The sequence below is a fragment of the Stylophora pistillata genome, chromosome 11, assembly GCF_964205215.1.
Source record: "Stylophora pistillata chromosome 11, jaStyPist1.2, whole genome shotgun sequence".
Lineage (NCBI taxonomy): Eukaryota > Metazoa > Cnidaria > Anthozoa > Scleractinia > Pocilloporidae > Stylophora > Stylophora pistillata.
This window is the reverse complement of record NC_142529.1, coordinates 27202047-27215148: the sequence shown is the minus strand read 5'-3', so window position 1 is coordinate 27215148 and position 13102 is coordinate 27202047. Positions and strand designations below refer to the sequence as shown.

The window sequence follows — 13102 nt, the reverse complement described above, 5'->3', positions numbered from 1 at the left end:
AGAAAGGTGCACAAGAGGTGCCAAAGACGTAACCAAGAGCCATCATAGTTTCATAAATGATTAACTTATCCCCTCCTTCATTTTCCTTCTCGATCGATAGAATATCATGTTCCCTTCAGCACTGTCATAAAGTTTTCATCATCGGAGGACAATTGCCAATCGCTCGAGGGAATTAGAACATAAAGAATTAAGTCACCTGCCGGAAAAATAAAAGCTTGTTTGATAACGTAACATTTACTTAGAATTTGTTGGTGAAAGGAGGACAACAAATAAAGAATGTAAAAGAAACGACAGTAAACTGCTTTTTCGCCTAATATTTTGCTCCTCGCTTATTTTGTTCTAGTCTTGGAGAAGAAACGGAAGTAAAAGAGCCCAAAAATGTTGCTAATCACGCGGTTGAATTCGAATATTTTAAAATAAGGTTGCATCTGTGGCCATACATTAATTTTAATCTATATATTTATTCGAATTCTTTGATTGATTGACATGGGTTTGACATCCCTAGCTTAGACCCTCTATATTTTAATGTCGCTGAGGTTGACAATGAGCCAAAACTTAACTTTACACAAATGATATGGACATTTGATTGACACTCTATCAATGGAGCTAGGTCAGCTTGCGAGCTGGGTCCTCGTTAACAGCACTGCGGGAAGTCGCTCCTTCGCTCACAAGTCGTGTTGCTCGAGGCCTCAAACTTATTCACCAGGCCTCGGTTGTTCAAAGAGTGGATAACGTTATCCAACGGATAAATCGCTATCCAGAGGATAAGTGTTACCGAAACGTACTGTGCTATCCACCGGATAGAGATTTATCCAGTGTATATCGCTATCCGCCCTTCGAACAACCGGGGCCAGCAAGGTACAAAAAACTCATACTGAAGCGTTTATAATGAGTGCCTGCCCGTCGGCTAAGTAAGGAGGGATTGTTTATCTCACAGAGAAAACAATATTAATGTTACAGGTGTTTTTATATAATTGACAAGTTAAAGTGACGATTTCTCTGAAGTTTTCCAAACGATTAAACAATGATGAGGAAGTCTCTATATGATCATTAAGTGGGAAGTAAGGTTTTAATGATCGTCATCGTTGTGAAGCTGTTTAGATGAAATATTTCTCGTTGCAATCACAGATAACTTCAATCTAAGAAAAAAGTAAACTAATACAGGATAATGTCGACAACAAATTTCACTGGAGGTGGAACACAGACCAAGATATTTCAAGATCTGTACTGTCCCCCCCCCCCCCCCCCCTCTGGTTGGTGGGCTTCCGCAAAAATTTAAAATTTCTTTTCTACCAATCTACATTCTCCTCTCCATCACAGCATTTCTTGGCAATTCTCTTATCCTCGTTGCCCTTCACATAGAATCTTCCTTGCATCCTCCGTCCAAACTCTTGTATCGCTGTTTGGCAACAACTGATCTGTTGGTTGGTCTTGTTTGCCAGCCTCTCAGTGCTACTTATTGGATGTCCGTGGCTGACGAGCAATGGAATCTTTGTCGATACGTATTTGTCGCCGCTTTCCTTACAGACGTTGCATTATGTAGAGTGTCATTGCTGACGATGACGGCCATAAGCGTGGACAGACTTCTCGCCCTGTTGTTGGGGTTAAGATACAGACAAATTGTAACTTTGAAGCGCACATACATTACTGTAGCTAGCTTTTGGATTGTATCCAGTGTTGCTGCTTTCCGCTACATATTAGATTACCGTATACTCATTTTATATGATAGTATAATTACACCATCTTGCCTTGTTATTTCAGTCGCCTCGTATATGAAAATTTTTCGGGTTCTCATTCATCATCAGGCTCAAGTACAAGATCATCTCCAACAACAGCCGGGCCAACCAAATGCACCGAACATGGCGCGGTACAAAAAGGCAGTGAACAGTGCATTGTGGGTGCAGTTAGCGTTAGTAGTTTGTTATGCACCATACTTCATAGTAACAATTGTAATCGCTGACAGTAAAACATATTCATCACACTTAGTAGTATTAAGGGAAGTAGCAGCTGTCTTAGTTTACTTTAACTCGACGTTAAACCCGTTTTCTTTACTGCTGGAAGATTGGTGAAGTAAGACAAGCACTAAAGCAAACCATCAGAAAACCACTCTGCTGTCCATGGAGCTAGATCCTCATCAAATTGATATTTATATTATTTTAAATTTCAAAGCTGAGTCATTAAGTCACGATTTTTATTTGAGAACGTTTGTAAGATCTGTCCTTGGATAAGCAAGAAATAAGAACTTCAGCAAAACGTAAGGGAAAACTGGACTGTCTGATTTATGAAATGTTATTCATAACAAAGAAAAGGCCATGCTTGAACACACAATCAGACTCCATACGTGCAAAAACTATTTATTTAATTTTATTTAAATTTGTCACTTTTTACATGCATATTTTACGTTTTATCGCCTTGCACGGTATATATTAAGTTGTCAAATTTTATTCTCTTCTCACTTGAAAATGATGACATGGTGTCATCGAAACGTAGTGTAAAACTTCTTTCACTTATTTTTATCATTAGATCATGTTCGATTAAATCTAATCCTATTCGAATTCTAACTTTGTCATGAAAACAGAGTTATATGTATTTTACTCTCATGTTTAATTTCTTTAACAAAATGTGACGGCATTGGGTAAAACTTTAAAGAGTAGTTACAGCTGAGAGTTCTCGACATATTTTTATGTTAAGTTAAACAATTTCCACCTTTGTTTGCTTCCCTAGGGAAATTGCTTGATTTTGACGCTTTATTGCTCAACGCGCTGGTTGATATTTACTCTCGTCATCTTGAGGTAAATGAAATTCAATCATCGTGTGGCGCTTTAACAATTCGTAATTCAAACCGTCGTGATCAAAGGAGAATTTAGAGAAATGCACCTTTAAAATATTATAAACGACGTTCATTTTGAATATTCTAACCAAGATTGTAAAATTGCAAAAAGTATATGGTTTGGTAGGTTAACATCCTGTCACGGTTTTGTTTAAGATTTTAGTCAGGGGATACAAAAAGGAGAAAAATAGGCTCCAAAACTTTGTTCATTGCAAATTTAATTCAAAGTTGACATCTGTGACAAAAATTTGAATTTCAGTTATTTGATGCATTCGGAGATTGTCACGAAATTAATCTTTCCTCAGACGATCTCTTGCTTTGACCAAGTAAAGTACCCAGCTTGAACTTTTTATTTTCAGTTCGCTGAGGCTGATTATGTGTTAAGTCTGAACTTCACACAGATCTTTAGTTTAGTATCGAATGCAATAAAGGAAGAACATCTCCACTTAATAATCGGCCCTTAAATGACAATTTATCCTAATGTACCACTTAATTCATCTCTTATAAAGGGTGACAAGAAAGAGTTTCCTTATGGTATTGTCAAACAGAAATATAGCCGATGTCTTTGTTTTTGCCAACGATTTTAGCTAAACTCTACTAATTGAGAAGAAAAAGCTGGTGTTGGCCCACTCGTAACTGTTTAGAAGTTCAGGTGCAGTTGCTATTCGGAATAATCAAAGAGAATTTAAAAGAAGTAAAAATTTCCTGGATAAACTCCTAAACCGTATTGAAGAATTGCATGATATACTGCATCTTTTAAGCAACAGATTCACGCACTCGTTTGGTTTGTCCATCAGCTATTTCCCTGTCGATTAACATAATAACAGATTTAAAGTAAAAATAATTATAGGCTTGAAAGAAAAGTAACTATAGAACGAGTACAAAATGAATAATTTGGTATTCGATAAAGCCTAGACTCAAAACGAGGTCGGGTCTGTCATGACTAACTAATGTCTCCTAAATTTTGAGTTTTAACAATTATTCATTGGTCTGTGTGCGATATGAAGCATGCGGTAATTTTACAGTCGAGCTTGAAAGACTGGTAAGAGTTGGTAATAGGCGGAGCAGTACGCAACTTAATATTCGCAAGTGATGATAAAATTAAAAAAACTAGAATGAAAAGAATTGTTCATCGAGTCTTGAAAGGGTATGACCACCCATCCCTTCATTTCCATCTCCATCAATAAACTATCATGTTTAATTCAATATTGGATAACAACTTTCACTGCGAAAAGAGAATTGTCAATCGCTCAAGAGAATCGCAACAAGACTTCAATCTCTTGCTACATAAAAGAAAACTTGCTTCATACCAAAATATTCGCTTCAAATTATCCGGATGAAATGATCCAGGTAAAGAGGGACTCTAGGGAGAATACTTTCAAAAGTAATTGGTGTCACCCTCTTATTTCTCCTTGCAGTCACAGATACACGACAAGAAAAAGAAAACAGATAATGTTGACAACAAATTTCACTAGAGGTGGAAAGTAGACGAAAACAACACAAGAACTCGTTCACAAGGTATCTTCCCTCCATCAGCCGTCCAAACTCTTTGCGACGAGACAGTAGTTAGAACATACCGGTTCTAGGACAATAGCGTATCCACACTTGAAAATTAGATGGAAATGTATGGGAAAATGTGCAAAAAAGCCAAGTCACGGCAACACAACGCCAACTCACGGCAAGACGACGCCAATTTTTCACGGCGGAAGTACGGTGAAGCCCCTGAAGAAATAACAGCGGATGAGGACTTCGTCGTCTTCTGGCAACTCCAAGTGCTCATCTTCCAGGTCAACTTCCACAGATTCCGCCATAGTTTACAAAAATATTTTATGGCCTGTAATGGAATAGTTATCAGTTTACATCCGCCGTGGCATTTCACTTCCGCCGTGAAAAAATTGGCGTTGTTTTGCCGTGAGTTAGCGTTGTGTTGCTGTGAGTTGGCGTTGTGATGCCATGAGTTTGCGTTGTCTTGCCGTAAGTTGGCGTTCTCTTTCCGTAAGTTGGCGTTGTCTTGCCGTAAGTTTTGTTTTCGCTGTGACACTTATGGGCCACCGCAGTTTCTTTACAGCTGGAAGATTAGAAAAGTAAGCAGTGAAACAGACAATCAGACAAGTACTTTGCCGTCCATGGAGTCGAGTTGTACCCGATCGTTTTATCATGATTGTAGTATCCCGCCCGGATGGTTCGGATCTAACCAATAACACTCGGATTAAACCAATGCACACTAACTTAACAGTTTAATGGTGGACAACGTGTTCTCACAACAACTCTCGCACGCATGCGCCAATGGGTAATACACTACAATGATTACTTTCATGCCAAAACTGAGTGATAGAAAACCCTCGCCAATTACATTTTTGCTCGATGTCGATCGTTGGTATTTTTCTTATTCACTTAAAAAAGCTAAAGGAAAGGTCATGAAAACACTTACCATAACTTTTAAGATACTGTTTTACAAGCTGCCAAAATTTGCCATGAACACATTAGTTCATAATTGAAGAAAATATATGCACGCATTATACTTTCACGTTTGTTATTGTAATAAAGGGTAAGGAACAAAACTGACCATCATCGGTTGTTACAAAGTTTTCTCTGAGGTCGATCGTTTTGCTGAAATTATGTATAAAGAGGGAAAAACCAATACTGAATGTAAAAATATAATCGACTGTCTAAAAATATTTCGAAGAAAGTAACGCTTTCCATCTAGCTATAGTCAGATGTTATAATTTGGATATATCAACAAAGTTGAAATGGTAAATTGGCCACCGTAATGATTACAGAAGCTGACGTTTCGAGCGTTAGCCCTTCGTTGGAGCGAATGGTGGCCAATTTACCATTTCAACTTTGTTGATATATCCAAATTATTTCGTTACTCCCACCGACGCAGCCCCAAACAGTTTCTTTCGAAACTATCAGCCTATAGTCAGATGTTGTTGTGTCAGTTGTCTACAAGTATTATTGATTCTATGTGAACCAATTTCCGAGCGCTTAACTGTTCCTAACTTTCACTTCTTTTTCTGTTAAGTCGTTTTACAAAGTATTATTGGAATTAAAAATTGACCAAAATACAGGAAAAACATTTCCAAATAACAGTCGGCCATAGAAAACAGCACCACATCTAACTACTACGTATTTCACTTCTTAAAAAATTCGCAAAAGAGAGCTCCCTTATCGTATTTTCAAACAATAATATAGCTGGTGTCTTCAAGTTTGCCAATAGATTTAACCTTAGTGCTAATTTGTACTCAAATCAAACTTTACTTGTTGAGATAAAGAGCTAATGTCGGCCCATTTTTTTTCGGTTTAACAGTTAGCAGCGTCGCTTCTCAGAAAAATTAAAGAGAAGAGCTAGAATATGAAGGAGAATTGTCGGGAAAAGAACTTCTACACAGGAATCACATCAATGACTTATTGCATCTTTTTTTTTTACAATTGAGTCATTCGTGTGGCCATTAAGATACGAAGCACCCGGGAAGTATGGAGAGCTTGAAAGATGCGTAAGTGTTTAAAAGACGTAACCAAGAGCAATCATAGTTTCATATAAATGACGAATTTATCCCAATTCCTTCATTTTACTTCTCGATCAATGGATTATCATGTTAACTTTAGCATTATAATAAAAATTCATTATCAGAGGACAATTGCTAATATAATCGCTTGAGAGAATTACGACATGAAGAATTCAGTGACCTGCCTTATACATGAAAGCTTGTTTGATACCAAAATAATTTACTTGCCTTTTCGCGAACAAGACGTTAGAAGCGAAGAAATTGTATAACTACGATATAATAGGTAAACTTTGGCTTAGTAATATCCAGGACAATCACTAAGAATATTAATTTGTTGGCGAAAGGAGGAGAACAAATAGAGAATGCAAACGAAAGCGGCAGAAAATTGTATGTTCGTGTCATATTTTAGCTCTTCTTTTGTTTTGTTCTAGTTTTGTCGGGGACGAAACGGAGTTAAAAGAGCCACAAAATGTTACTAATTACACTGTTGAATTCGAATATCTAAAAGTAAGTTTGCATGTATGGCTATACACCAATTTCAATTCGTTATATGCATTCGAATTTCCTTGACTGATTGACATGGGTTGGAAATCCTTAACTTGTGTTGTGGGGGTTTTACCACTCGCTTGGCGAATTAACAAGAGGTACTGAGACTCTGAAATTTTCTTCTTTATTCTCCTAAACTGCTGCTTCTACTACAGCTAGTTTTCTCTCTCTTGTTCCACTGCTTATTTTCTACTACTTTCAGCAAGGAGTGCTCCAGTATTAAATACAAAAATCACAGACATGTTTGGGTTAGCTAACCGTGGGAACTTCCAAAACAGGATGTTCAGTGTGGGTAAGACTCAAGGTCAGTTTTACCAACTCAAACCAATTGACCTAGATAACTAGCAAACTAGTTATCCTCAACCGTAACATGAGATTAAAATGTCTAGCACGGTACGTGCTGAACCAAGTTCAAGCACACACTAAAAAAAAATGATCAAAACTATAGATTCATCAAAATAGCACGTAGGGGCGAAAAGGCGAGACTTAATAAAACAAAAGGCAAACCTAAAAATACTTGAAATATCAATCCTTGAAAACACTCTACAACACTTGAATCTTCTTTATTTTTAGCTTGCTTAGGCTGATAATGATTCAAGCCTCAACTTTACACAAATGATATGGACATTTGATTGACACCCCATCAATGAAACTAGGTCAGCTTGCGAGCAGGTCCTTGTTATTAGTTTTGCGTCGCTCTTTTGTCCACGAGTCGTGTTGCTCAAGGCCTCAAGCTTATCATTCACGAGCGAAGTAACTCTCACTGAAACGTCGATAATGGGCCCGTAGGCTAACTTAAGAGGGATTTTAGGTCGTACAGAGAAAACAGTAATTATGTTACAGGTGTTTTTATGTATTTGCTTCCTTTTCCAATTTTATACGGGGTGTACCTGACAAGTTAAAGCGACAATTTCTCTGACATTTTTCAAACGAATAAGCAATGATGGGGAAGTTATATGACTCAGTACGTAGGGAGCTCTTTTTTTAGGGATCGTCGTCGTTGTGTAGCTGTTTAGATCGAATATTTCTCAAAAAAAGGGAAAAAAGAGAGGAATACAGAATAATGTCGACGGCAAATTTTACTGGGGTGGAACACAGACCAAGACATTTCAAGAACTGTATTGTTCCCCCTCCCTGGTTGGTGGGCTTCAACAAGAATTTTTTTAAATTCTTTCTTGACAGTCAACATTCTCCTCTCCATCGCAGCATTTATTGGAAATTCTCTTATTCTTGTTGCCCTTCACAAAGAATCTTCCCTTCATCCGCCGTCCAAACGCTTGTATCGTTATCTAGCAACAACTGATCTGTTGGTTGGTCTTGTTACCCAGCCTAGTTGTCGTTGCTAGTTTTTGGCTTTCTGTGACTCACGAACAATGGAATCTTTGTCGATATGCATTTGAAGCCTCCTTCCTCACAGGCTATACATTATGTGGAGTGTCTTTGACGACGATGGCGGCCATAAGCGTGGATAGACTTCTCGCCCCGCTGTTGGGGCAGAGATACAGACAAATTGTAACTTTGGAACGCACATACATCATTGCAGCTGGCGTTTGAATTTTATCTAGTGTCGCTGCTTTATGCTACACGTTGGATTACCGTATACCCATTCTGTATTTTTCTATATTAATACCATCTTGCCTTATTATTTCAGTCACCTCCTATATAAAAATTTTTCGGGGTCTCAGTCGTCATCAGGCCCAAGTACAAGATCATTTCCAACAAAAGCCGAGCCAACCAAGTGCATTTAACACGGCGCGATACAAAAAGGCAGTGTCAAGTGCACTATGGGTAAAGTTAGCATTAGTACTTTGTTAGGCACCATACTTTATAGAGACAGTTGTAGTCGCTTGTAGTAAAGCGTATTCATCACACTTTGTAGTCCTAAGGGGAGTAGCAGGTGTCTTACTTTACTTTAACTCGACGTTAAACCCTTTCCTTTACGAGGGGGGCACCGGGGCCTCTGGGAAACCGCAAAACCGGAGAAAAAAACCTCCAAAACCGACGAAAAAAGGCAGCAAAACCGAAAACCGCATGCAAACCTGACAAAAACCGCTACATTTTCACATTTAAAGGGGTCAAAAAGCAAAAACCGAAAACCGCATCAGAGTTTTCGTGAAAACCGAAAACCAAATGCAAAAACACGTAAAATCCGCAAATCACTCTGAATATCAAAACCGAAAAACCGAAAAACCGAACCTTTTAGGCCCAAAAACCGCAAAACCGAAAATCCCAAAGCCCCCCTCCTTTACTGCTGGAAGATAACTGAAGTAAGACGAGCAGTGAAGCAAACAATCAGACAAGCACTTTGCTGTCCATGGAGTTAGGTCCTCCTCGAGTTATATATAGTACTTTTAAAGCTGAAAGTGATTACACAATTATTGTATGAAAACACCCGTCTAATATGAGATGCAATGAATATATGAAGTTCATATATTTTTGAACTGCGGTATTAGATACGTATGATGGACGATCCTCGCAGTAGATAGCGCTATTTAGGCAATAGCGAAAATCAGACCTGAAAAAAATCAGGCCTGTACGGGATTAGAACCACTGACCTCTGCGATACTAGTGCAGCGCTCTACCAATTGAGCTAACAAGCCAACTGAGAGCAGGCCGTTAAGTTGATTCGTAATAAACCCGTGAAAGTAATAAATGAGATACAATGAATATATGAAGTTCATATACTTTTGAACTGCGGTATTAGATACGTATGATGGACGATCCTCGCAGTAGATAGCGCTATTTAGGCAATAGCGAAAATCAGACCTGAAAAAAATCAGGCCTGTACGGGATACGTACAGGCCTGATTACAATGTGAAAGTAATAAATGAGATACAATGAATATATGAACTTCATATATTCATTGTATCTCATTTATTACTTTCACGGGTTTATTACGAATCAACTTAACGGCCTGCTCTCAGTTGGCTTGTTAGCTCAATTGGTAGAGCGCTGCACTAGTATCGCAAAGGTCAATGGTTAGAATCCCGTACAGGCCTGATTTTTTTCAGGTCTGATTTTCGCTATTGCCTAAATAAATTTCATGCAGATGATATGGACATTTCAAAAGCACCCTATCAAATTAAGAGAGATGGTTTGTTGCTCTTCTAAAAATGATACGATAGATGTCTCTATATCTGGCTTGCCTTTTATTGCTAATTCATACTATTTAGGGTATGAAAAAAGTAAATTTTTTAACACGGTAGACAGTTTCCTGAGACATTTTAAATACCAACCGATGTCAATTTTACAGTCGAGCTCGAAAGACAAAAAAATGATAAACTAGTAGGAAATAAATTGTTCATCGAGTCAGTGATACGATTGGAAAACGCATCCCTTTATTTTCCATCTCTATCAATTAATTGTCATGTTTACCTCCATATTGGGAAGTAACTGTCAGCATTACCCAGCGAGAATCATTGATCGCTGAAGGCAATCACAGGAAGAAAAGTTCAGTCAATTTCCTTTTGCATGGAGGTTCACCTCATACGAAAGTATTTTCTTGGTCTTACATATTGTGTTCAAGACATTGGAACTGAGAAAACAAATTTGATCTAGGGTCTAGTTGGCTACCTTAGGCTTGTCATTATCAGGGATACTCACTATGAGTTCGCTGGCAAAAGGAGGAGAATAAACAAAGAATGACAAAATAATTGTAGAAAATGGTTTGCTGGCGTAATACTTTGCTTTTGTGGCAATTTCGTCTAAGGTACTGGTCGGATACGTAAAGATGACTGGAAAGCTGCAAAGCATAATTAACTACACGGGTAAATTCGAATATTTTGAATAAATTCGCAGCTGCGACCACAATTTGAATTAAAACATTTTGATCCGTTTGTCAGACTCAGTTTATTCTAAGACCGAGAAAAATCGCCAGTTTAAATTATCTGTCAAACTTGCTGAGGCTGATAATGATTAATTTTCAATTCCGAAATAATAATATGAACATTTGATTAGCATCCTGTCAGTGGAGGTTAATAACAGATGTCTCCATATTTTAGTATTTTTTCTCAACTGAAGTACCTCGCATGTTCCGGCCATTTTTTTAACACAAAAGAGAATTTTCTGACGCATTTTAAATGCTTAAACGCTGGTGAGGATTTTTAATTGTGGACATTGTTTAGGAAGTAGGGTTTCAGTGAACGTTGGTGGGCGTGTGCTGTTTGGACCTCATTTCTCGTTGCAATCATAGATAACTTGCCAGAAAAAACGAAGTACCTTTTGGATTGTATCTAGCGTCGCTGCTTTATGCTCCATATTAGATTACCGTATAACCATTTGGTATACCTGTATAATTATACCATCTTGCATTGTTATTTCATTCCTCTCGTATATAAACATTTTTCGGAGTCTCAGTCATTATCGGGCTCAAGAACAAGATCATGGCCCACAACAGCCGAGCCAACCAAATGCACTGAACATGGCGCGATACAAAAAGGCAGTGTACAATGCTCTGTGGGTGCAGTTAGCACTAGTAGTTTGCTATGCACCATACTTAATCATAGTGGCAGTAGTAATCGGTGACGATATCATGTTTTCATGAGACTCAGTAGTCATAAGGGGAGTAGCAGATGTCTTGCTTTACTTTAACTCGACGTTAAACCCGTTCCTTTACTGCTGGAAGATAAGTGAAGTAAGACAAGCTGTGAAACAGGCAATCAGACAAGCGTTTTACTGTCCATTGTTTTAGAGTTAGATCTCCGGTTTCTTAGGGTACACTCCAATGGACAGTTTTCATAGCTTAGTAAAAACGTCACGATTAGTACCAGCCAGAGAGAACGCTCGTCAGATTTGTTGTATGTTGGATAGGAAGAAATAAGAAACTTACGAAAAAATTGTTGGTGGAAGTCTGTACATAGTCCATAATGCTTATGAATTTTAGAGATGTATAATATTGCTTGACTAATGTTAGCAATTTGTAAGTGAGCATATGGAATAAAATGGAAACTCCAAAAAACAAAAGGAATTGTCAAGTATGTTACTTAAAAGAAATTTCGTAGACGCATTCTTAAAGAGTAAACGCATGTGAGGAACTCCTGAGATAAATGCTGCTGACGAAGTTAGAATCAGATAAGCCTTCGGCTATTTTTGTAATTTCGAACGCGGTTGATAAATTTTTGTTCACAAAAGCATTAGGATGTAACTGCTCAAGAGAGAATGGGTAATCACACCAGAGAATCCAACAATTCGCTGGCTAAAGGAGAGAATAAACAAAGAATAAAAAAAAAATGTAGAAAACGGTTTTCTGGCGTAATTTTTAACGATGAGAGAAAAACTGCAAAGCGCAATTAACTACTAAGGTAAACTTAAATCTTTTCAAATATGTTCGCAGCTGTAATCAAAATTTGAATTTGAATAGTTTGATGCGTTCGAAGATTGTCAAAAATTCCTTTATTTATCTAAGACCGAGTAAAATCTCCAGTGTACATTATTTATTAAGCTTGCTGAGGCTGATAATGACATGAACTCTTGATTAGCATCCTGGAGGTGACAGTTTAATGGCAGATGTCTCCATATTTCCCTTTTAGTGTCTTTTTCTTAACTGAGGTACCTCGCAGGTTGCGGGCATTTTTTGACGCAACATAGAATTTTCTGATGCATTTTAAATGCTTAAACGCTGGTGAGGAATTCTGATTATGGACTTTCTTTAGGAAGTATTTTTCGTGCTACTAATTCTAACTTTATCATAATTATATCTAGTCATAATCGAAGAGAGATACGCATACATTTTACTCTCATGTTAATTCTTCTTTAAACCATATTAAGGCAACGATTAAAAAAACTCAGCCATACTACACAACGAAACGTCTAATAAGAGATTTATTATCCAACGCGCCAAATTGTTATTTCAGTACGGGCGAATTTCGTGGATATTTTCTAACCGGTTCTCTGGAGTACAAATGCCGAGAGATATTTGTACTCGTTTTGGGCGTTATTTGTACTCTACGAAGCACAGTTGGATAATAACTTCCTAGTCACAATGTGTAAGTGTGTATATGATAAAATTTACAATCCCTGCTTTTTGTACAGTTATTTCAAAATCTCTCCATTTTCCGAAATTAAATGCAGTACTTTATCCTCTTCGCTCAGCTATGAATGATTTTCTGCCTGTGGAGACGGAGTTCAAATAAGATGTAAAACAACAATACAATCATAGATGTCTCTAAGTTTGACTGTAGATGCTAATTTATTCCTAAATTAAACATAACTGATTAGA

The 13102-nt window shown here is 37.6% G+C and overlaps 1 pseudogene; it reads left to right on the top strand.

The window, feature by feature from the left end:
• Positions 1-2127, top strand: part of LOC148720925 (melanocyte-stimulating hormone receptor-like) — a 34099-nt pseudogene extending 31972 nt beyond the window's left edge.
• Positions 2128-13102: the final 10975 nt, after the last annotated feature.